Raw genomic sequence first — 26369 nt, forward strand, 5'->3', positions numbered from 1 at the left:
TATAACTCCCCTCTGAGCTGTGTGGGAGGAGCAATAATGCTATAATTCCCCTCAGAGCTGTGTGGGAGGAGATACAATTCCCCTTAGTGTTGTGTGGGAGGAGCTATAATTCCCCTTAGAGCTGTGTGGGAGGAGCTACATTTCCTATCAGAGTTGTGTGGGAGAAGCTATAATTCCCCTCAGAGCTGTTTAAAAGGAGCTATAATTCCCCTCACAGCGGTGTGGGAGAAACTATAATTCCTCTCAGAGTTGTGTGGGAGGAGCTCTAATTCTCCTCAGAGCTGTGTGGGAGGAGCTATAATGCTAAGCTGTAATTCCCCTCAGAGCTGTGTGGGAGGAGCTATAATTCCCCTCACAGCGGTGTGGGAGAAACTATAATTCCCCTCAGAGTTGTGTGGGAGGAGCTATAATTCTCCTCAGAGCTGTGTGGGAGGAGCTATAATGCTAAGCTATAATGCTATAATTCCCCTTTGAGCTGTGTGGGAGGAGCTATAATTCCCCTCAAAGCTGTATTGGGGGAGCTATAACTTCCCTCCAAGCTGTGTGGGAGGAGCTATAATGCTATAAATGTCCTTAGAGCTATGTGAGAGGAGCTATAATTCCCCTCAGAGCTTTGTGATTTTTTTTTTTTCAAAAATGATTTTGTTTTTTTTTTCAAAAATGATTTTTTTTTTGTTTTTTCAAAAATGATTTTTTTTAATGATTTTTTTTAATGATTTTTTTTTCAAAAATGAATATTTTTTTTCAAAAATGAATTTTTTTTTCAAAAATGAATTTTTTTTTTCAAAAATGAATTTTATTTTTTTCAAAAATGATTTTTTTTAAATTTTTTTTTTCAAAAGTAATTTTTTTTTCAAAAATATATTTTTTTTTTCAAAAATATATATTTTTTTAAAAATAATTTTTTTTTTCAAAAATATTTTTTTTTTCAAAAATTTTTTTTTTTCAAAAATTAATTTTTATTTTTTTCAAAATGATTTTTTTTTTCAAAAATATTTTTTTTTTTACATGGGGCGGTCATAATGTTTTGGCTGATCATGGGGTGGTCATAATGTTTTGGCTGATTATGGGGGGGTCATAATGTTTTGGCTGATCATGGGGTTGTCAGCTTTTGTCACCTCCCACCCTAGTTTTGAACATTTCGCCATTCATTCCTATGGGACCAATTTCGCCGCAAAAACGACAATATTTCGTGGACCATTCAGCAAAATATTCCACAAAGTAATAGCACACCATTCGGGAACAATCCGTACGTTTCGGTATATTACTTGTCTCTGTAGTGTAAAAACTGTGGGAGGAGTCTACAAGCATTATCAAGTCTAGCAGATGAAGTCACATGCATTTGGGGTGTCTCAGCATCTTGTGTTTACAACCACTGTTTCCTAGCAACGCTCATGCCCTGTTTATGCTTCACAAATACTGCTCAATACACAATAGACAGGATAATGATAGATTTAACAACTGTGCAGTAATTCAAATGGCCGTATTTTAAAAACTATACATCCTACAGCGAAGATCTTTATATTGTGAGAATCACAAGACCCAGACCTAGATTTTGATGTATAGTATGTCTCTGAAATATTAAAAATGGAGGCACAGTCGCAGTTTAGAAATTGCCCTTCAAATTTGAAGGGGCTAGAGTGTAGTTTCAATGAATGTCAATGGACGGCGTGAGTTGCAAACAAATGGTCATATTGTGAAAACTATCAGGACTATGGCTTAGCCGTGGACATGTTTAGTGGCAGCAGGGATAGCTGAACGTTTTGATATAAGATTTGTGTAGGTGGGCTTGAAAATGAGGGAGTGGCGGCAGTTTAGAAATCATGTTCTGATTTTTCAGCTTTTGTCACCTCCCACTCTAGTTTCCCCATTCATTCCTATGGGACCAATTTCGCTGCAGAAATGATGATATTTCGTGAACCATTCAGCGAAACGTTCCACAAAGTAATAGCTCACCATTCGGGAACAATCCGCACGTTTCAGTACATTACTTGTCTATGTAGTGTAAAAACTGTGGGAGGAGTTAGGGTGGTAAATTTGGCTATAATAACAATAAGAACTAGAAAAGCTACAATTTCTGGGGAAATTGTGAAAAGTGTTCTTGCCTCTACAACTGGAGTGGGCGGAGTAACTGGGTGGAGTGGAGTGGCTTGAGTAACTGTGAAAAGTGTTAAAAAGCTTAATATTTTAAAAAGTATAAATAGTAGTAAAACAGTTGAAGTCCCACCATTAGCTGAAAGAGCTGAACATTTTTTTCAAAAATGATTTTTTTTTTTCAAAAATGAATTTTTTTTCAAAAATGATTTTTTTTTTTCAAAAATGATTTTTTTTTTCAAAAATGATTTTTTTTTTCCTAAAATGATTTTTTTTTTCAAAAATGATTTTTTTTTAAATGATTTTTTTTTTCAAAAATGATTTTTTTTTTCAAAAAATGATTTTTTTTATTTTTTCAAAAATATATATTTTTTTTTTCAAAATAATTTTTTTTTTCAAAAATAATTTTTTTTTTCAAAAATATTTTTTTTTTTCAAAAATAATTTTTTTTTCAAAAATATATATGTTTTTTTTCAAAAATATTTTTTTTTCTCAATAATATTTTTTTTTTTCAAAAATTTTTTATTTCAAAAATAATTTATTTTTTCAAAAATAATTTTTTTTTTCTCAAAAATGAATTTTTTTTCAAAAATGAATTTTTTTTTTTTTCAAAAATATTTTTTTTTTTATGGGGCGGTCATTATGTTTTGGCTGATCATGGGGTGGTCATAATATTTTGGCTAATCATGGGGTTGTCAGCTTTTGTCACCTCCCACTCTAGTTTTGAACATTTCGCCATTCATTCCTATGGGACCAATTTCGTCGCAGAAACGATGATATTTTGTGAACAATTCAGCGAAACGTTCCACAAGGTAATAGCACACCAACTAAATGACATTGAACATTTCGCCATTCATTCCTATGGGACCAATATTGCCGCAAAAACGACGATATTTCGTGAACCATTCGGCGAAAAAAGTTCCACAAAGTAATAGCACACCAATTAAATGACATTGAACATTTCGCCATTCAATCCTATGGGACCAATTTCGCCGCAATAACTACGATATTTCGTGAACCACAAAGTAATAGCACACCAATCGGGAACAATCCGCACGTTTTGGTATATTACTTGTCCTCTGTAGTGTAAAAACTGTGGGAGGAGTCTACAAGCATTATCAAGTCTAGCAGATGAAGGTATGACCACATGCAGTTGGGGGGGTCTCAGCATCTTGTGTTTACAACCACTGTTTCCTAGCAATGCTCATGTCCTGTTTATGCTTCACAAATACTGCTCAATACACAATACAAAGGTTAATGATAGATGTAACAACTCTGCAGTAATTCAAATGGCCGTATTTTAAAAACTATAAATCCTACAGTGAAGATCTTTATATTGTGAGAATCACAAGACCCAGACCTAGATTTTGATACATAGTATGTCTCTGAAATATTAAAAATGAAGGCACAGTCGCAGTTTAGAAATTGCCCTTCAAATTTGAAAGGACTAGAGTGTAGTTTCAATGAATGTCAATGGACGGTGTGAGTTGCAAACAAATAGTCATATTGTGAAAACTATCAGGACTATGGCTTAGCCGTGGACATGTTTAGTGGCAGCAGGGATAGCTGAACGTTTTGATATAAGATTTGTGTAGGTGGGCTTGAAAATGAGGGAGTGGTGGCAGTTTAGAAATCATGGTCTGATTTTTCAGCTTTTGTCACCTCCCACTCTAGTTTCCCCATTCATTCCTATGGGACCAATTTCACCGCAAAAACGATAATATTTTGTGAACCATTCGGCGAAACGTTCCACAAAGTAATAGCACACCATTCGGGAACAATCCGCACGTTTCGGTATATTACTTGTCTATGTAGTGTAAAAACTGTGGGAGGAGTTAGGGTGGTAAATTTGGCTATAATAATAATAATTATGAAGAAGAAGAAGAATATATATGTGAGATAACAGTAAGTGGTCTTGCTATGCAAGAACACTTAATAATAATAATAATAATAATAATAATAATAATAATAATAATAATAATATATATGTGAGATAACAGTAAGTGGTCTTGCTATGCAAGAACACTTAATAATAATAACTAGAAAAGCTACAATTTCTGGAAAATTGTGAAAAGTGTTCTTGCCTCTAAAAGTGGAGTGGGCAGAGTAACTGGGTGGAGTGGCTTGAGTAACTGTTGTGTGGTTGGAGTGGCTGGAGTTACTGAGAAAAGTGTTAAAAAGCTTAATATTTTAAAAAGTATAAATAATAGTAAAAAAGTTGAAGAAGTCCAATCATTAGCTGAAAGAGCTGAACATTTTTTTCAAAAATGATTTTTTTGGAAAAAAAAAATTTTGAAAAAAAATTATTTTTGAAAAAAAAATCATAATTTTTGATTATGATTTTTTTTTAATTATTTTTTTTCAAAAAAAAATGTTTTCAATTTTTTTTTCAAAAATGAATTTTTATTTTCAAAAATGAATTTTTTTTTTCAAAAATGTTTTTTTTTTCAAAAATGATTTTTTTTTCAAAAATATATTTTATTTTTCAAAAATGAATTTTTTTTTTCAAAATGATTTTTTTTCAAAAAATGATTTTTTTTTTCAAAAATGATTTTTCTTTTCAAAAATGATTTTTTTTTTCAAAAATCTATTTTTTTTTCAAAATGATTTTTTTTTTCAAAAATGTTTTTTTTTCAAAAATGTTTTTTTTTTCAAAATGATTTTTTTTTTCCAAAAATGTTTTTTTTCAAAATGATTTTTTTTTTAAAAATGATTTTTTTTCAAAAATGATTTAAAAAATAAATAAATATATTATTTTTTTTTGATGGGGTGGTTTTAATGTTTTGGTTGATCATAGGGGGTCATAATGTCAGCTTTTGTCACCTCCCACTCTAGTTTTGAACATTTCACCATTCATTCCTATGGGACCAGTTTCGCCGCAAAAACAACAATATTTCGTGGACCATTCGGCGAAACGTTCCACAAAGTAATAGCACACCAATTAAATGACATTGAACATTTCACCATTCATTCCTATCTGACATGTTTAGTGGCAGCAGGGATAGCTGAACGTTTTGATATAAGATTTGTGTAGGTGGGCTTGAAAATGAGGGAGTGCTGGCAGTTTAGAAATCATGTTCTGATTTTTCAGCTTTTGTCACCTCCCACTCTAGTTTCCCCATTCATTCCTATGGGACCAATTTCGCCGCAAAAACAATGATATTTCGTGAACCATTCGGCAAAACGTTCCACAAAATAATAGCACAACATTCGGGAACAATCCGCACGTTTCGGTATATTACTTGTTTATGTAGTGTAAAAACTGTGGGAGGAGTTAGGGTGGTAAATTTGGCTATAATAAGAATAAGAATAAGAACTAGAAAAGCTACAATTTCTGGGGAAATTGTGAAAGTGTTCTTGCCTCTACAACTGGAGTGGGCGGAGTAACTGGGTGGGGTGGAGTGGCTTGAGTAACTGTGAAAAGTGTTAAAAAGCTTAATATTTTAAAAAGTATAAATAGTAGTAAAAAAGTTCCATCATTAGCTGAAAGAACTGAACATTTTTTTCAAAAATGAATTTTTTTTTTCAAAAATGAATTTTTTTTATTCAAAAATAATTTTTTTTTTTCAAAAATATTTTTTTTTTTCAAAAATATTTTTTTTTTCAAAAATAATTTTTTTTTTTTTTTTTTAATTTTTTTTTTTCAAAAAAATAATTTTTTTTTTCAAAAATAATTTTTTTTTTTCATGGGGCGGTCATAATGTTTCGGCTGATCATGGGGTTGTCAGCTTTTATCACCTCCCACTCTAGTTTTGAACATTTCACCATTCATTCCTTATGGGACCAATTTCACCGCAAAAACGACGATATTTCGTGAACCATTTCGTGAAACGTTCCACAAAGTAATAGCACACCAATTAAATGACATTGAGGCCGGATTCACACTGGTATTTTTCAGATTTTCACAAAGTTCCACAAGGTAATAGCACACCAATTAAATGACATTGAACATTTCGCCATTCATTCCTATGGGACCAATTTCGCCGCAAAAACGACGATATTCCGTGAACCATTCGGCGAATGTGTAAAAACTGTGGGAGGAGTTAGGGTGGTAAATTATCAGCATTATCAAGCCTCACAGATGAAGGTATGGCCACATGCATTTGGGGGGTTTCAGCATCTTGTATTTACAACCACTGTTTCCTAGCAACGCTCATGTACTGTTTATGCTTCACACGCACTGCTCAATACACAACACAATGTAATTTCTACACAATACAATTCCTATCAAAACTGCCCCATCATATTGCCACCATCAAAACTGCCCCATCATAATTGCCCCACCAAAACTGCCCCATCATATTGCCACCATCAAAACTGCCCCATCATAATTGGCCCATTAAAACTGCCCCATCATGAGTGCGCATGCGCGCGGGCACGGGAGCGGACATGTTCTGACCTGCTCTGCACGCCGCCGGCCTTTCCAAGCCACAAAAAGCCAGAAGGGAGCCGCATATTTCGCCATCCATAGAGCGATCCACACTATGAACCGGAGAGGAGGGGGGACAGCCAAAAAGAAACCCCCGACTGCCAACTACTCGTTCCGTTCGGGGAACGCTGCAGTAGAGACTCCCCCATCCAAGATGGCGTCGGGACAGAGGACAGAGGCTGATACAGCAAAGCAGGTGAGCGGGACCCAGAGACACCAAAGCCTCCCTGCACAGAGATTCTCTCCCCACAACACTGGGACAGCAGGCACAGACAGAGAGCGAGACCCCTTCTCCTCCCAGTCACAGGAGGACATTACAGGACTACAGAAAGAGGGATCCCCAAGGTTCTCTCTCTCCCCCTCCCAAACTTATCAGGAGGGGGCACTAGATGGCGCAGATTCCTCTGCTTCTTCCATGGAGAGGAACATGGCTGAGATAGCAGAGCTAGCACTAAACCAAAACAGCATGGGCAGTGAACAACAACCTCCACCTCCAGCAGCATATTCTGGGGATTCTGTCCTCCTTGCTCGCTTTTCAGCATTACTACAGCAGGAGCTTACAAAAGCCTGCCAACTGATTACAGCAGAAATTAAAAATGACTTCAATGATATAGGGGACAGACTGGATACCATTGAATCCAAAATGGATGGCACAGTGCGGAAGGTAAATCAAAACTCAAGTATGATAACCTCACTGCAAGATCAATTAGACCAAGCCAACGCCAAAATAGAAGATCAGGAAAATAGATCCAGACGATATAATTTTCGAATTCGCGGTCTGCCAGAAGCAGTTACTGATCTAGAAGATGCAGTGCATACTCTCATGCAAGATCTGATTCCAGATATTTCCCCACAGCACATGGAAATTGACAGGGTACTCCGGGCTCTGACGGCACCAAGACAAGACGGCCCACCGAGAGATGTCATAGTCAATCCGCACTTCTATAGAATCAAGGAACAAATAATGTCTGCAGCCCGGGCAAAGGGCGAAATAAACCTTTTGGGACACCAAATACAAATCTTTGCGGACATATCACAGACGACTATCCAAAAAAGACGGGCCCTGAAACCATTATTGGCACAGCTCACTAATCACCAAATCAAATATCGGTGGTCATTTCCGTTCCGACTATCCTTTTCCTTCAAGGGAAAAACATACTCCTTTGCAAATTTTCCGGACGGAGAAGATATCCTTTTGGAACTTGGTCTGATATCCAGGGACTCATTGGCCCCCAAAGCACAACAACAGGAAATGGATCGTCCAATCTCGCCCCTTTGGGAACAGCCAGCGACGTTCCTCTAGAAGGCGACACCTAGCAACCGGACCGGACGGATGAAGTTGAAGAGGAAATCCGCTTGTCTACCCTTCTAATTCTTACCTTATTAGGGGAAGTATCCACTACACCCCAACGTAGAGTACCACAGTACACCCGTACAGGTCCCCCCTGTTCACAGTTTAATAGTTTAGATTTTGCCCTGTTGGCTAACATTAGCTTTCTTTAATTTGTCTTATTTGTCTTCAGGACACTAAAGAAACTGCCTACACCCTGAAGGGGTAAAACCCCCTTTTCGGTAATGCGAGTTTGGCTTGGAGCTGTTTCACTCATGTTTATTTTCTCTTTTCCAGAATGTTTCCCTAGATATAACACACCCTGAACCCTCCAATCTAAAGCTAAAAAAAAAAAAAAAAATTTTTTGGATTAATATTGCTTAGCTTGGTTAGAATAGAGGAAATTCTATAGTTCAAACCTTACGGTTCCATCTGACTCCCCTCTATACTACTGCAATGTCTTATACGGAAAGTGTCGAGGCGAAACCGCATGCCACTCCCAGACGAGCTTGTCCTCATCGCTTAGATGGAAACAACCTCGCCATACTTAGTAGAGACTATAGTCTCAAGGACCATTAAGAATATGTTTACGATGTTGGTTCAGTTTTTCATGTACTTTATCTCTGAGGTGAAAGGTGGACATTGGTCCAGTCCATCTTATCCTAACACTAATTCCTTTTTTCTCTTTTCTTCTGTTTTCCCCTTATACTTGAGTGCACCCCTGGGCCAGACAACTGGAGAGGCCTGCCGAAACTCTTCCTTCTTGAAAATCAGGATGACCATCTACAACAGGCAAGTACGGTCTGCCAAGGCACGATGATAAAGTCACAGGGGTCTTTTTCATACACTAAAGTTTTAACACATAATGTGCAAGGTCTGAATTCCCCTACAAAACGCGCTAAAGCCTTCCTTGATTACCATAAACTAGATGTAGATTTTCTGCTCCTCCAGGAAACGCACTTTTCCCGCACTTCAGCTCCCAAATATCTAAATGCTAGGTTCCCCTTGATTTACTTATCTAATGGAGTGGATAAAAAAAGAGGAGTAGCGATATGCATTGCAAAAAGGGTACCATTTACCCCGTCAACAGTCATTAGAGATAAAGAGGGGAGGTATATCATGGTAGCAGGGAAAGTAAATGATAGTGCTGTCACTCTCATTTCATATTACGCCCCCAACACGGGTCAGGTGACTTTTTTCGACATTATGTTGCGAACATTGATGCCACATGTACAAGGCCAAGTGATAATGGGAGGAGATAGTAATGTCTCCTTAGATCAAGCCGCAGACAGGACCAATATACATAAACCTATCCTGAAACATATTCCCAAACAGGGTGTCAAACTGGCCCGAATCCTACATTCCTATGATCTCATAGATACGTGGCGGGACTCCTACCCCACCACCAGAGACTATACTCATTATTCTCAGGTCCATAAAACGTATTCGCGCATAGACCATTTGTTAACACAATCCTCACTTTTACCCTCAATTGAATCAGTCAAAATAGTACCCAGCTCATGGTCAGATCACTCATCAGTACTGATGGCATTGACTGACCTATGGCAAAAACCAAAACCCTCCATATGGCGACTTAACGCATCGCTACTCAATGACCCTATCATATACACTGAAATCGAGAAGGCCATACAACAATTCTTTACTATTAATCGAGCTAATGACACGTCCCCAAGTATTAATTGGGCGGCACATAAAGCCACCATTCGTGGCACACTGATTCAAGCGGCCTCCAGGAAAAAAAAAGGGATGATGCACAAAAAATCCAACAACAAGAAGATGAATTAAATAAAATAGTACAGGAACAAAAATCTAACCCCCATCTTGACCTGCGACATAAAATAGACACAGCTAGAACGGCACTAAATCTTAGTTTAACAACCAAAGCTGAGAAATTTCTACGCTGGTCTAGACATCGCTATTACACCAAGGGAGACAAACCTACCACACTTTTAGCTAGAAAACTTACACCGCGACCATTTAACTCAGCTATGCCTAGACTACGTACTCGAGATGGGAAAATCACCCAAAACCCCCAAGAAATACTTCTAGAATTTTCAAAATTCTTTACCGATCTATATAATAAGCCCACCCCATTTCCCAAGGACCGAGCAGAGGAATTTTTCAAAGACATCCCGTTGTCAACATTAGAACAGGAACACACTGAGTTAATGGAGGCAGAGTTCACGGAAGGAGAAGTTCTGGCTGCCATTAAGAGCTTGAACCCCTCAAAGGCACCTGGCCCAGATGGCTTTACGGGCCACTATTACAGAAAGTTTGCAGCCATACTGACTCCCCATTTGTGTTCCTTTTTTAATGCAATACGGAAAGGCAACTCCTTATCTTTACATGAAAATGAGGCCCTCATTCAAGTAATCCCTAAACCAGGAAGGGATCACGGGGATCCCGCAAATTATCGCCCGATATCACTTATTAATGTGGATCTTAAACTAATGACCAAAGTCTTGGCAACCAGAATGAACTCTTTTCTGGCCAAATATATCCACCCTGATCAAGTGGGATTTGTTCCAAACAGACAGGCCCCGGATCAGACCCGACGAGTGATAGACATCATTGCCGCACTTAATTCAAACTGGGACAATTTGGGGCCGCGGAGGGGTATGATTTTGTCGTTAGACCTTTGTAAGGCTTTCGACTCGGTAACGTGGGAGTACATTTACTAAGCATTGAGAAGATATGGATTTGGGCCCCACTTCCTGAATATACTACAAGCATTATACAAAACACCCACGGCCAAAATCCAGATCAAAGGCTACAAATCCCACACAATTAACATACACAGGAGAACGAGACAAGGGTGCCCCCTCTCTCCTATTCTATTTATTTTAGCATTAGAACCCCTAGCGATAAAGCTTAGGAATCATCAAGACATAAAAGGCATATGCTGCGGAGACGGGGAGCAGAAATGCTCTCTGTTCGCCGATGATATCCTTATGTTCCTTTCCTCCCCGATCACGTCCCTTCCTAATTTATACCGAATCTTGAGGCGCTTCACCGCATTCTTGGGTCTCACGATAAACCACTCCAAATCTCAAGCCCTAAATCTGACCCTAGAACCACAGACTGTACAACTTCTCCAAAAATCATTTCAATTCAGATGGCAACAAAATAAATTCCCATATTTGGGAATCTTTCTAACCAACAATTTGCAGACTCTGTATCAGGCCAATTACCCCCCTCTCTATAAGAAACTATCAGCAGACTTATTGTCATGGGCTAAAAGTCCTCCATCGTGGTTTGGCAGACTGTATTCCATCAAGATGAATATCTTACCAAGACTGTTGTATTTGTTCAGAACCCTTCCAATAGCAATTAACAGACACGATCTTAAAGTTTTTCAGAAAAAGATTATGCAGTTCATTTGGGGAAACACAAGACCCAGGGTGAATCAACGAACCCTATACGCCCCCAGAATTAAAGGAGGGTTGGGAGTACCAAATTTGGTCAGGTATTTTGAAGCAGCCCAATTGGCCCAATTAATTCGCACTCACTCTGGACTGCCTCAACCATCTTGGATGAAGCTGGAATCATCTCCATACCCCACAAAACCAATAAGTCACTTGATGTGGCTCCATATGAAAGACAGACCGATCATTTTATGCCCCACATTATCATTCTCATTAAGTTTATGGGATAGATTACAAAAACCTTTTACCTTCCGCTCACCTCATGCTCCCCTAGCACCATTAACGGGCAACCCAGAATTCACCCCGGGTCTTAACCCTCAAAGATTATTATGGTGGACCAATAAGGGCTTGATTCGTATAGCCGACTTATGTGACCATAGAGGTATATTATCGAAGCAATTCCTTATAGAAAAATATCAATTACCTAACACAGAACTCTATCATTACGTCCAAATAGTACATTTCCTGAAAACTCTACAGCGCAAAGCTGACATTATGACGTTCACTCCAATGGAATATTTATGCAGGTCCTTCGATAAACATAAAGGTCACATATCTAACATTTATGGTATTTTTTCCTCCAAGTCAGAAAAATTGTTTTACATGCAAAAGTGGGAACAAGATATAGAGGAAACGATGGAAATGGACACGTGGTATAATACGGCCCAATTGGCCTCAAAAGGTTATACAAATACCTCCCTAATAGAGGCGAATTATAAAGTCTTATTACGGTGGTATATGGTCCCAGCGAGAATCACTACATACATTCCCGGTGCATCTCCATTGTGCTTTAGGGGGTGTGGAGGGGAGGGCACGATATATCACACTTGGTGGTCCTGTCCAAAGGTTAGAAGGTATTGGATACGCATCTACAATTTTATTTACTCATTGACCCAAGTTAACCTAACCAAATCCCCACAACAAGCCCTACTGGGATGTCCAGTGGAAGGCGTGCCTCGATTCACGAAAAAACTCATATCCTTTGTCTTCACAGCAGCTAGAATTGCGATTGCTAGATCCTGGAGAAAACCTCTGATCCCATTTGAACTGGTAAAAGCTAAACTGACATGGATCATGATTAATGAACGCCTGTCGGCGATTCTATTGGATAAACAACGGGTTTTCGACAGGATTTGGGAACCATGGTTAACATACCTATCTGTGGGCTTCGATAATTAATGGATTCAAGAAAAGATTCCTAGGGGTGCACTCAACCCCAAACTTTCCCCCTATTTCTTCTTTTTTTTTCTTTTTCTGCTCCCTTGATCCTTAACTCTCCTTCTCCCCACATTTATTAGCTCACGTAGGTTCTCCTGTCTGGTGTTGCTGCCCTCGCAGCATTGGCAAAGCATCAAGAAGCGATAGTAGCATTGCTGCTTGTAAGTAGGGGGGGCTGGGGGGTCGGAAGCCTCTCGTCTGCAGAATTGATCCCATACGGGGTGGGCGGGCGGGCTCCTGGCGCCGCAGCCTCTCTACAAAGAATTCAAAGAATTCATAAGTGATAAGGTAATGATTCTAGGGCACTAAAATATAAGGACAGACAGATGTAGAACTGATATACTCACCAATAAAAATGTTGTATTCTGCTATATGTAGTGTGTGTAGGCCATGTTGGCCGAACTTTGTTCTTCTAACCTTTTCTACATTGCTGTTTATATTTGAGAAATATGTATTGTATATTTTTTTATACACTATATTCAATAAAAATATTGGAAAGAAAAAACTGCCCCATCATATTCCTCTATTATAAATCAGTACATGGTGTGTCTGTCCCCTCCCCCGGGCTCTGTAATCAGAGCTGAGAAGCTCCAGCCACCTCCCCCCCTGTGTATAACAGAAGCTTTGGTAACCATGGCAACAAAACAAAACACAGTACACTCTGATTAATGGCTAAAATTTCCTGAAATGACCTCTAAACAAATGGCCTGTATTTTAAAAACTATACATCCTACAGCAAAGATCTTTATATTGTGAGAATCACAAGACCCAGACCTAGATTTTGATACATAGTATGTCTCTGAAATATTAAAATTGAAGGCACGGTCGCAGTTTAGAAATTGCCCTTCAAATTTGAAGGGGCTAGAGTGTAGTTTCAATGAATGTCAATGGACGGCGTGAGTTGCAAACAAATGGTCATATTGTGAAAACTATCAGGACTATGGCTTAGCCGTGCACATGTTTAGTGGCAGCAGGGATAGCTGAACGTTTTGATATAAGATTTGTGTAGGTGGGCTTGAAAATGAGGGAGTGGCGGCAGTTTAGAAATCATGTTCTGATTTTCCAGCTTTTGTCATCTCCCACTCTAGTTTCCCCATTCATTCCTATGGGACCAATTTCGCCGCAAAAATGACGATATTTCGTGAACCATTCGGCGAAACGTTCCACAAAGTAATAGCACACCATTCGGGAACAATCCGCACGTTTCGGTATATTACTTGTCTATGTAGTGTAAAAACTGTGGGAGGAGTTAGGGTGGTAAATTTGGCTATAATAATAATAAGAAGAAGAAGAAGAAGAAGAAGAAGAATATATATGTGAGATAACAGTAAGTGGTCTTGCTATGCAAGAACACTTAATAATAATATATATGTGAGATAACAGTAAGTTGTCTTGCTATGCAAGAACACTTAACTAGAAAAGCTACAATTTCTGGGGAAATTGTGAAAAGTGTTCTTGCATCTACAACTGGAGTGGGCCGAGTAACTTGGTGGAGTGGCTTGAGTAACTGTTGTGTGGTTGAAGTGGCTGCAGTAACTGTGAAAAGTGTTAAAAAGCTTATTATTTTAAAAAGTATAAATAGTAGTAAAAAAAGTTGAAGTCACGTCATTAGCTGAAAGAGCTGAACATTCTTTTCAAAAGTTTTTGTTTTTTTCAAAAATAATTTTTTTTTAAAATGAATTTTTTTTTCAAAAATATTTTTTTTTTCAAAAATATTTTTTTTATGGGGCGGTCATAATGTTTTTTCTGATCATGGGGTGGTCATAATGTTTTCGCTGATCATGGGGTTGTCAGCTTTTGTCACCTCCCACTCTAGTTTTGAACATTTCGCCATTCATTCCTATGGGACCAATTTCGTCGCAAAAACGACGATATTTCGTGAACCATTCGGCGAAACGTTCCAGAAAGTAACAGCACACCAATTAAATGACATTGATTCCAGATTCACAGTGGTATATTTCAGCTTTTCACAAAGTTCCACTAGGTTATAGCACACCAATTAAATGACAGTGAACATTTCGACTTTCATTCCTATGGGACCAATATTGCCGCAAAATCGACAATATTTCGTGAACCATTCGGCGAAAAAAGTTCCACAAGATAATAGCACACCAATTAAATGACATTGAACATTTCACCATTCATTCCTATGGGACCAATTTCGCCGCAAAAACTACGATATTTTGCGAACCATTCGGTGAAACATTCCACAAAGTAATAGCACACCAATCGGAACAATCCGCACGTTTTTGTATATTACTTGTCTCTGTAGTGTAAAAACTGTGGGAGGAGTCTACAAGCATTATCAAGTCTAGCAGATGAAGGTATGACCAGATGCATTTGGGGGGTCTCAGCATCTTGTGTTTACAACCACTGTTTCCTAGCAACGCTCATGTTCTGTTTATGCTTCACAAATACTGCTCAATACACAATAGACAGGTTAATGATAGATTTAACAACTGTGCAGTAATTCAAATGGCCGTATTTTAAAAACTATAAATCCTACAGCGAAGATCTTTATATTGTGAGAATCAGAAAACCCAGACCTAGATTTTGATACATAGTATGTCTCTGAAATATTAAAATTGAAGGCACAGTCGCAGTTTAGAAATTGCCCTTCAAATTTGAAGGGGCTAGAGTGTAGTTTCAATGAATGTCAAAGGACGGTGTGAGTTGCAAAGGAATGGTCATATTGTGAAAACTATCAGGCCTATGGCTTAGCCGTGGACATGTTTAGTGGCAGCAGGGATAGCTGAACGTTTTGATATAAGATTTGTGTAGGTGGGCTTGAAAATGAGGGAGTGGCGGCAGTTTAGAAATCATGGTCTGATTTTTCAGCTCTTGTCACCTCCCACTCTAGTTTCCCCATTCATTCCTATGGGACCAATTTCGCCACAAAAACAACGATATTTCGTGAACCATTTGGCGAAACGTTCCACAAAATAATAGCACACCATTCGGGAACAATCCGCACGTTTCGGTATATTACTTGTCTATGTAGTGTAAAAACTGTGGGAGGAGTTAGGGTGGTAAATTTGGCTATAATAATAAGAACTAGAAAAGCTACAATTTCTGGGGAAATTGTGAAAAGTGTTCTTGCCCTACAACTGGAGTGGGTGAAGTAACTGGGTGGAGTGGCTTGAGTAACTGTTGTGTGGTTGGAGTGGCTGGAGTTACTGTGAAAAGTGTTAAAAAGCTTAATATTTTAAAAAGTATAAATAGTAGTAAAAAAGTTGACAAAGTCCCATCATTAGCTGAAAAAGCTGAAATTTTTTTCAAAAATATTTTTTTTTCAAAAATTATGAAATTTTTTTTTAATTTTTTTTTCTAAAATGATTTTTTTTTTCAAAAATGATTTTTTTTTTCAAAAAGATTTTTTTTTTGAAAAATGATTTTTTTTTAAATGATTTTTTTTTTCAAAAATGAATTTTTTTTTTCAAAAATGATTTTTTTTTCAAAAATGATTTTTTTTTTTCAAAAATGATTTTTTTTTCAAAAATATTTTTTTTTTTTCAAAAATATTTTTTTTCATGTGGCAGTCATAATGTTTTGGCTGATCAGGGGTGGTCATAATGTTTTGGCTGATTATAGGGTTGTCAGCTTTTGTCACCTCCCACTCTAGTTTTGAACATTTCCCCATTCATTCCTATGGGACCAATTTCGCCGCAAAAATGACGATATTTCGTGAACCATTCGGTGAAACGTTCCACAAAGTAATAGCACACCAATTAAATGACATTGAGGCCAGATTCACACTGGTATTTTTCAACTTTTCACAAAGTTCCAGAAGTTAATAGAACACCAATTAATTGACATTGAAAATTTCGCCATTCATTCCTATGGGACCAATTTCGCTGCAAAAATGACGATATTTCGTGAACCATTCGGCGAAACGTTCCACAAAGTAAAGTCCACTTTCCACTAAGTAAAGTCTATGCATAGTATGTCTCTGAAATATTAAAAATAGAGGCACAGTCGCAGTTTAGATATTGCCCTTCAAATTTGAAGTGGCTAGAGTGTAGTTTCAATGAATGTCAATGGACGGCGTGAGTTGCAAACAAATGGTCATATTGTGAAAACTATCAGGACTATGGCTTAGCCGTGGACATGTTTAGTGGCAGCAGGGATAGCTGAACGTTTTGATATAAGATTTGTGTAGGTGGGCTTTAAAATGAGGGAGTGGTGGCAGTTTAGAAATCATGTCCTGATTTTTCAGCTTTTGTCACCTCCCACTCTAGTTTTGAACATTTTCTCATTCATTCCTATGGGACCAATTTTGCTGCAAAAACAACGATATTTCGTGGACCATTTGGCGAAACGTTCCACAAAATAATAGCACACCAATCAGGAACAATCTGCACGTTTCGGTATATTACTTGTCTATGTAGTGTAAAAACTGTGGAAGGAGTTAGGGTGGTAAATTTGGCTATAATAAGAATAATAATAATATATATGTGAGATAACAGTAAGTGGTCTTGCTATGCAAGAACACTTAATATATATTTGAGATTACAGTAAGTGGTCTTGCTATGCAAAAACAGTTAATATATATGTGAGATAACAGTAAGTGGTCTTACTATGCAAGAACACTTAATTAGAAAATGCATTTCCTGGGGAAAATGCGTGGGAATGCTGAATAGCTGAATTTCTAAAATGGTCCCAAACAAAACTGCCCCCATCATATTGCCATCAAAACTGCCCCATCAAAATTGTCCCCATCAGAACTGCCCCATCATATTGCCACCATCAAAAACTGCCCCATCAGAATTGCCCCATCAAAACTGCCCGATCATAATTGTCCCCATCAAAACTGCCCCATCATATTGCCACCATCAAAATTGTCCCATCAGAATTGCCCCATCAAAACTGCCCCATCATATTGCCACCATCAAAACTGCCCCATCAGAATTGCCCCATCAAAACTGCCCCATCATATTGCTACCATCAAAACTGCCCCATCAGAATTGCCCCATCAAAACTGCCCCATCAGAATTGCCCCATCAAAACCGCCCGATCATATTGCCACCATCAAAACTGCCCCCATCATATTGCCACCATCAAAATTGTCCCATCAGAATTGCCCCATCAAAACTGCCCCATCATATTGCCACCATCAAAACTGCCCCATCAGAATTGCCCCATCAAAACTGCCCCATCATATTGCCACCATCAAAACTGCCCCATCAGAATTGCCCCATCAAAACTGCCACATCAGAATTGCCCCATCAAAACCGCCCGATCATATTGCCACCATCAAAACTGCCCCCATCATATTGCCACCATCTAAACTGCCCCATCATATTGCCATCAAAACTGCCCCATCAGAATTGCCCCATCAAAATTGACCCCATCAAAACTGCCCCATCAGAATTGCACCATCAAAACTGCCCCATCATATTGCCACCAACAAAACTGCCCCATCAGAATTGCCCCATCAAAACTGCCCCATCATATTGCCACCATCAAACCTGCCCCATCAGATTTTCCCCATCAAAACTGCCCCATCATATTGCCACCATCAAAACTGCCCCATCAAAACTACCCCCATCAAAACTGCCCCCATCAAAAATGCCCCCTCATATTGCCACCTTTAAAACTTCTCCATTAAAATTGTCCCCATCAAAACTGCCCCACCATATTGCCCCCATCAAAACTGCCCCATCAGAATTGCCCCCATCAAAACTGCCCCATCAGAATTTCCCCATCAAAACAGCCCCATCAGAATTGCCCTATCAAAACTGTCCCATCATATTGCCACTATCAAAACTGCCCCATCAGAATTGTCCCATCAACACTGCCCCATCATATTGCCACCATCAAAACTGCCCCATCAGAATTGCCCCATCAAAACTGCCCCATCATGTTCCTCAATTATAAATCAGTACATGGTGTGTCTGTCCCCTCCCCCGGGCTCTGTAATCAGAGCTGAGATGCTCCAGCCACCCCCCCTGTGTATAACAGAAGCTTTGGTAACCATGGCAATAAAAGCAACACAATACACTCTGTTTAATGGCTAAAATTTCCTGAAATGACCACTAAACAAACAGCTTTTTCACAAAAACTGTAAAAGATATCAAACTGAAAAGATATAGCCAGATAGCTGAATATTTTGTCAACATTTTAAAGTTTGTTTGGCATCTGTAGGTGAAAGTATGAAGGAGCTGAAACTTTTGGGAGCGGAAGAAGATTTTAAGGATCTGAAGCATGTTCCCATTGACTTCAATGTTAAAAAAAGTGTTAAGAAGCTTAATATTTAAAAAAGTATAAATAGTAGAAAAAAATTGAAAAAGTCCCATCATCAGCTAAAAGAGACAAACATTTTATCAGTTGAATGGTTTTAATAGCTGGAAGTATGCAGAAGTTACGCAGAGCCAAAAAACGTACGAAATAATAAAATTAGAATTAAAAATAAATAAAATCGAATAACAATAGTGGGACTGCTAAAGCAGTCCCACTAATAAAATCGACTAACAATATTGGGACTGCTAAAGCAGTCCCACTAAAAATCAAATTACAATAGTGGGACTGCTAAAGCAGTCCCACTAATAATAAAAATAAATAAAATCAAATAACAATAGTGGGACTGCTAAAGCATTCCCACTAATAATAATAATAAAAACTAGAAAATGCATTTCTTGGGGAAAATGCATGGGAATGCTGAATAGCTGAATTGCTAAAATGGCCCCCCATCAAAACTGCCCCATCAAAACTGCCCCCATCATACTGCCATCAAAACTGCCCCATGAAAATTGTCCCCGTCAAAACTGCTCCATCATATTGCCACCATCAAAACTGCCCCATCAGAATTGCCCCATCAAAACTTCCCAATCATATTCCTCTATTATAAATCAGTACATGGTGTGTCTGTCCCCTCCCCCGGGCTCTGTAATCAGAGCTGAGATGCTCCAGCCACGTCCCCCCTGTGTATAACAGAAGCTTTGGTAATCATGGCAACAAAACCAGCACAGTACACTCTGTTTAATGGCTAAAATTTCCTAAAATGACCACTAAACAAACAGCTTTTTCACAAAAACTGTAAAAGATATCAAACTGAAAAGATATAACCAGATAGTTGAATATTTTGTGAACATTTTAAAATTTGTTTGGTGTCTGTAGGTGAAAGTATGAAGGAGCTGAAACTTTTGGGAGCAGAAGATTTTAAGGATCTGAAGCATGCTCCCATTGACTTCAATGTTTAAAAAAGGGTTAAAAAGCTTAATATTTTAGGAGCTGGCTAGTCAAGGAGATGTGACGTGCCGGTCTTCGGGGAGGGGACTGATGACAGGATGGTGTGGAGGACCACAGAGGAGTGGAAGGTGAGGGCGGCAGGGATGGCGTGAGGTGAGAGCGCACGCTGGTCCTATTGAATGCACTGCTGAGACACAGTGGGAGGAGTGGCACAGAGCCGCATGGAGAGCCAGAAAGCCGAACGGGGTGACGCTGCCATGGAGTCCATAGAAGGAAAGCATAAAGTTAGTTCCCTGTTGGTTCGGATGGTGCGCACGGCCCGCCTCCATAACGGCATCCGTCCCCGGCTCCCTGACCCTGTCTGCTGCCGCCCCCCTGCCCCCCCTGTATTCTACAGCTACTGAAGGAAGGAGACAAGGCAGCCACAGGCTGCCAGATGGTGCCAGTATAAAAGGGAAAAGGAGATAGACTTTCAAACTCCCGGAAAACTGCTGTCCATTGAAAAGGCTTACACCGCCCCCCCGCCGAGGAGGAGAGGATCGTGGTGTTCTGGAGTCTTCTTGTAGGAGACGCATTTGCTGTTAGAGGAGGGCACTAGGCTCGACTCAAAACATTATCCAAGTTGGTACTATAGTGACTCACCCATCAAGCGGGCGAAGGGAGTGAGTATCGGATTCTCAAATCGGATGAAATTTACACTCCTAGATAGGAGGGTGGACCCGGAGGGGCGGTTCCTATTTTTAAAGGTAAAATTGGGGATAAAGACATATACATTGGCCAACGTATATTGCCCAAACAGAGATCCGATAAATTATCTCTCCCAGACCCTGAGTAGGCTGATGGAATTCAGGAAGGGGGAAGTGGTTCTGGCAGGGGATTTTAATCTCTGTCTGGATCCAGCCTTTGATAGGTCATCCAGAGCCAGGGAGGCAAGTAAAAAGGCGTTGCTGAGCCTGGGGAAAAAGTTGCCATATTGTCAACTGATGGATGCATGGAGGGTGCATCACCCAAAGGAGAGGGATTATTCCTTTTTCTCGGCAACGCATGGGACCTATTCAAGGCTGGACTACATGTTGGTTGATCATAGTTTATTGGGCTCTATTAAAGAGTCGAAGATAGAGATTATGACTCTGTCAGATCATGCACCCATCTCGATGAAAGTAATGTTAAAGGGGCTCCAGCGGGTGCCGTATTCTTGGCGGTTAAATGAAAAACTTCTTGAGGAGAATTGGATAGTGGAGAAAATTCATTAGGAAATAGACGCATTTTTTCTAAATAACGATAATGAAGAGACCCCGGGAGCGGTAATTTGGGAGGCCTTTAAAGCCTATATAAGGGGAGTACTCATATCTATAGGAGTGTGGGTAAAGCGAGAGAGAACCAAAAAGAAAGAAAGCTTGATTGCAAGTATTTACCATCTTGAACAGTCTCATAAAGCCGCCTCAGGTAATAATAGGCCTCTATTACATCAACTAATCATCAAAAGAGAGGAGTTAAGGGATTTATTGGAAAAGGAAGCATACATGGTTAGGAATAAGTTCTTAAAAGAAAGGCATCAGAGGGGGAATAAGGTTGGGAAGCATTTGGCAGCAATTGTGAGGAAAAAAAAGAAGAAAACTTTATTGAAAAGATAAAAAATAAAAATGGTGACTTGAGGTACACTTCTAAGGAGATAGGCGAAGAATTCAGACAATACTTTAGTACCCTATATTTGGTAGGCCAGAGGGAACAGTATGGGTCAGAGATGGAGGAGAAGGCGAGAAATTTTTTAGAGGAGGCAGGCCTTCCCAAATTGTCAGTAGATGACTCAAAGGAGCTAGAAAGACCGATAACGGCAGAAGACGTAGGTTTGGCTCTGAGATCGTCCCCTCTGGGAAAGAGCCCGGGACCAGATGGTTTCACATCCAGCTATTACAAAAAATTTAAAGATGCACTGCTTCTGAGGCTGTGTAAGGTCTGGAACAGCCTTGGGAGGCAGGGTGAAATGTGTAGAGAGGCGTTATTAGCTTCAGTGACACTGATTCCTAAGGAGGGGAAAGACCGCACCCTGTGCTCAAGTTTTAGGCCGATAACGCTTTTAAATGCAGACACTAAATTATATGCGAAGGTGTTTGCGCTCAGGCTCAAGGGATTAATGTCCAAACTGGTCCATCCAGACAAGGTGGGATTTATCCCAGGGAGAGAGGGCCGAGATAATGGGGTGCGGTCTCTTCTCATTATAGAGGCTATTAGATTAAAGGGATTCCAGGTCGATAGATGCCGAGAAGGCATTCGACCGAGTAGACTGGGGATTCATGTTCAAAATGCTGGCAGTATTGGGTATAGGGCCCACCATGTTAAAATGGATTAAAATATTATATAATCAACGGCATTTGTGAAAGTCAACAATGTACCCTCAGCGCCATTTATTATGAAAAACGGGACTAGACAAGGATGCCCGCTGTCCCCGCTTCTATTCGTCCTAACCTTGGAGCCTTTGTAGGCTACTTTTCAAAAAAACCCGGATATTAGTGGATGTGTAATAGGAAAAGAGGAACATAAATTGGTGGCTTTTGCTGATGATGTTCTTTTTTACATCACCAAACCTAGAATCACGATACCTAACCTACTAGCCATTATAAAGAATTTCAGTGAGTTGTCAAATTATAAAATTAATATTGAGAAATCTGAAACTCTAAAAATTAACATCAATAAGCAGGAAGGGGTCAGACTCCGAGAGGTTTTCCGTTTCCCCTGGAGGGATAAAATCAAGTATCTTGGAGTTAGTCTGGCGGGCTCCATCGGGAAGATTTTTCAGATCAACTTTATACCCTTCCTAGATGAAATCCGAGCAGAAATAAAGAGAATCTCAAATCACCCAGTCTCTTGGATAGGACGAGTCAACATAGTGAAAATGGTGCTAGCCCCTAAAGTGCTCTACAAAATACAAATGCTCCCGATCCCTCTACTCCAATTCTTTTTCAGAACATTAATAGGTTTAATAAGTAGATATGTTTGGAAGAATAAAAAACCTAGGATATCGAACACGGTGTTGAGAAGGGAAAAAGCACTAGGAGGACTGGGTTTTCTGGATTTTAGAAATGATCACAAAGCTATTGTATTGGCACGGGCACTTCATTGGGCAAAGGGAAGTGTTAATAAAAGATGGGTCAATTTAGAAATTAGTTTAAGTAACGCAAGACTAAATCACATAATCTGGAACACTCCGAACACAGAAATTTAGGAGTAGATACACACGTTTTAACACATCACACGTTGAAAACATGGGATCATATTCACCGCTCTAGGAAGTGGGGTATATGTCCCCTTTGATTTATTTAAAAGAGAATACATATTTCCCCCAGGGATGGAGGAAGTGGGAGGAAATTAGATATTGAATAGTGAAGCACAACTAAAAGACATTATTAATAGGGGAAAAATTTGCACATATCAGGATTTAGTAATAAAGAGGGATTTGGTGAAGTTAAATGGGTGGTGGAATGGTCAGCTTGAACACTTTGTCAAAAGTTGAAGAAGTAGATTATAGACCGTTGGAGAAACTATTCTGTAGGGATACAGTGAAGAGGAATATCTCAGCGGTATATAAAATACTGATGAATAATGGGGGGAAATAGTACCGCCCTTTATTAAAAAATGGGAAGAAGATTTAGGGGTTAGATGTGAGAAAAGATGGGTAGGGAGCATTTTGGGGGCAACACATAGCAAAGCAATATATATGAAAACGATTGAGACCAGCTACAAATGCCTGACCAAGTGGTATATGACTCCCACTAAAATATGCAAATTTAAAATGGATAGATCACCAAAATGCTGAAGAGGTTGCGAGGCCCCTGGAACAATGGCGCATTTGTGTTGGGACTGCCCAAAAATCAAAACCTTCTGGCAGGAAGTGCTTAAGTTGATTGAAGAGATAATGGGTAGAGCCATCCAGTTGAACCCATGGGTCTGTTTGTTCCATGGGGCGGAGGGACGCCTCAGACAGTACAAAACCTCGTTAATCCCAGTGCTTCTAAACTCCACAAAGTGTGTAATCCCAAAAAAATGGCAGGAAGTGGAAGGGCCTGGGATCAGGGATTGGTTTTCAAGAATCAACGAAATATACACTATGGAAAATCTTGAGGCTTGGGGTCCTGAAGAGGGGGATCAAGAAGATAGAGGGGGCAGATGGGCTAGATGGGAAGCCTTTAAAAGATCAGAGAGCTTTGCGGAAGCCATTTTGCACTAATATATGTAGAAATAGTTTCCTTTTCCAGTGGTATTATGGAAGGAGATCAGTCTGTGGGAAGGGGGGTTGGGGGGAAGAGGTGGATCGGAGCGGAGTTCACTCTGGGATTTATATGTCTGTGTATAATGTGGATTCTTGGGGGATTGTTGTACCCCATTGAATGAGGGGTTGTTTGTATATTTATAATATGAAAAATTTAAATAAAGAATTAAAAAAAAAGCTTAATATTTTAAAAAGTATAAATAGTAGAAAAAAGTTGAAAAAGTCCCGCCATCAGCTGAAAGAGACAAACATTTTAATAGTTAAATGGTTTTAATAGCTGAAAGAATGCAGAAGTTACGCAGAGCCAAAAAACGTATGGAATAAACTTAAATAATAAACTAGAAAATGCATTTCCTGGAGAAAATGCGTGGGAATGCTGGATAGCTGAATTGCTAAAATGGCACCCATCAAAACTGCCCCATCAAAACTGCCATCAAAACTGCCCCATCAAAATTGCCCCATCAAAATTGCCCCATCAAAATTGTCCCCATCAAAACTGCCCCATCATATTGCCACCATCAAAACTGCCCCATCATAATTGCTACCATCAAAACTGCCCCATCAGAATTGCCCCATCAAAACTGCCCCATCAGAATTGCCCCATCAAAACTGCCCCATCATATTGCCACCATCAAAACTGCCCCCATCATATTGCCATCAAAACTGCCCCATCAGAATTGCCCCATCAAAATTGTCCCCATCAAAACTGCCCCATCATATTGCCACCATCAAAACTGCCCCATCAGAATTGCCCCATCAAAACTGCCCCATCATATTGCCACCATCAAAACTAACCCATCAAAACTGCCCCATCATATTGCCACCATCAAAACTGCCCCATCAAAACTGCAACATCATATTCCTCTATTATAAATCAGTAAATGGTGTGTCTGTCCCCTCCCCCGGACTCTGTAATCAGAGCTTAGATGCCCCAGCCACCTCCCCCTGTGTATAACAGAAGCTTTGGTAACCATGGCAACAAAAGCAACACAGTAAACTCTGTTTAATGGCAAAAATTTCCTGAAATGACCACTAAACAAACAGCTTTTTCACAAAAACTGTAAAAGATATCAAACTGAAAAGATATAGCCAGATAGCTGAATATTTTGTCAACATTTTAAAGTTTGTTTGGCATCTGTAGGTGAAAGTATGAAGGAGCTTAAACTTTTGGGAGTGGAAGAAGATTTTAAGGATTTCAAGCATGCTCCCATTGACTTCAATGTTAAAAAAGTGTTAAAAAGCTTAATATTTTAAAAAGTATAAATAGTAGGAAAAAAAGTTGAAAAAGTCGCATCATCAGCTAAAAGAGACAAACATTTTAATAGTTGAATGGTTTTAATAGCTGAAAGTATGCAGAGGTTACGCAGAGCCAAAAAACATACGGAATAATAAATAAAACTAGAAAATGCATTTCCTGGGGAAAATGCGTGGGAATGCTGAATAGCTGAATTGCTAAAACGGCCCCCAGCAAAGCTGCCCCCATCCTATTGACATCAAAGCTGTCCCATCATATTGCCACCATCAAAACTGCCCCCATCATATTGCCATCAAAACTGCCCCATCAGAATTGCCCCATCAAAATTGTCCCCATCAAAACTGCCCCATCATATTGCCACCATCAAAACTGCCCCATCAGAATTGCCCCATCAAAACTGCCCCATCATATTGCCACCATCAAAACTGACCCATCATATTGCCACCATCAAAACTGCCCCCATCAAAACTGCCCCATCATATTGCCACCATCAAAACTGCCACCATCAAAACTGCCCCATCAGAATTGCCCTATCAAAACTGCCCCATCATATTGAAACCATCAAAACTACCCCATCAGAATTGCCCAATCAAAACTGCCCCATCAAAACTACCCCCATCAAAACTGCCTCCATCAAAACTGCCCCATCATATTGCCACCTTTAAAACTGCTCCATTAAAATTGTCCCCATCAAAACTGCCCCATCATATTGCCACCATCAAAACTGCCCCATCAGAATGGCCCCATCAAAACTGCCCCATCATATTGCTACCATCAAAACTGCCCCATCAGAATTGCCCCATCAAAACTGCTCCAGCCACCTCCCCCTGTGTATAACAGAAGCTTTGGTAACCATGGCAAAAAAAAGCAACACCGTACACTCTGTTTAATAGGTAAAATTTCCTGAAATGACCACTAAACAAACAGCCTTTTCACAAAAACTGTAAAAGATATCAAACTGAAAAGATATAGCCAGATAGCTGAATATTTTGTGAACATTTTAGTTTGTTTAATAAGTAAGTAAAATGAGATGATAAACGGCGCTGCCCTCTATATTATTAATGGATACCAAAAAAATATCACAAGGTACACTCTGAATTCAGATGACTGCGATACTTAGAAACTCCACCAATATCAAAACG

The sequence above is a fragment of the Aquarana catesbeiana genome, linkage group LG12 (genome assembly GCF_042186555.1).
Source record: "Aquarana catesbeiana isolate 2022-GZ linkage group LG12, ASM4218655v1, whole genome shotgun sequence".
Classification (NCBI taxonomy): Eukaryota; Metazoa; Chordata; class Amphibia; order Anura; family Ranidae; genus Aquarana; species Aquarana catesbeiana.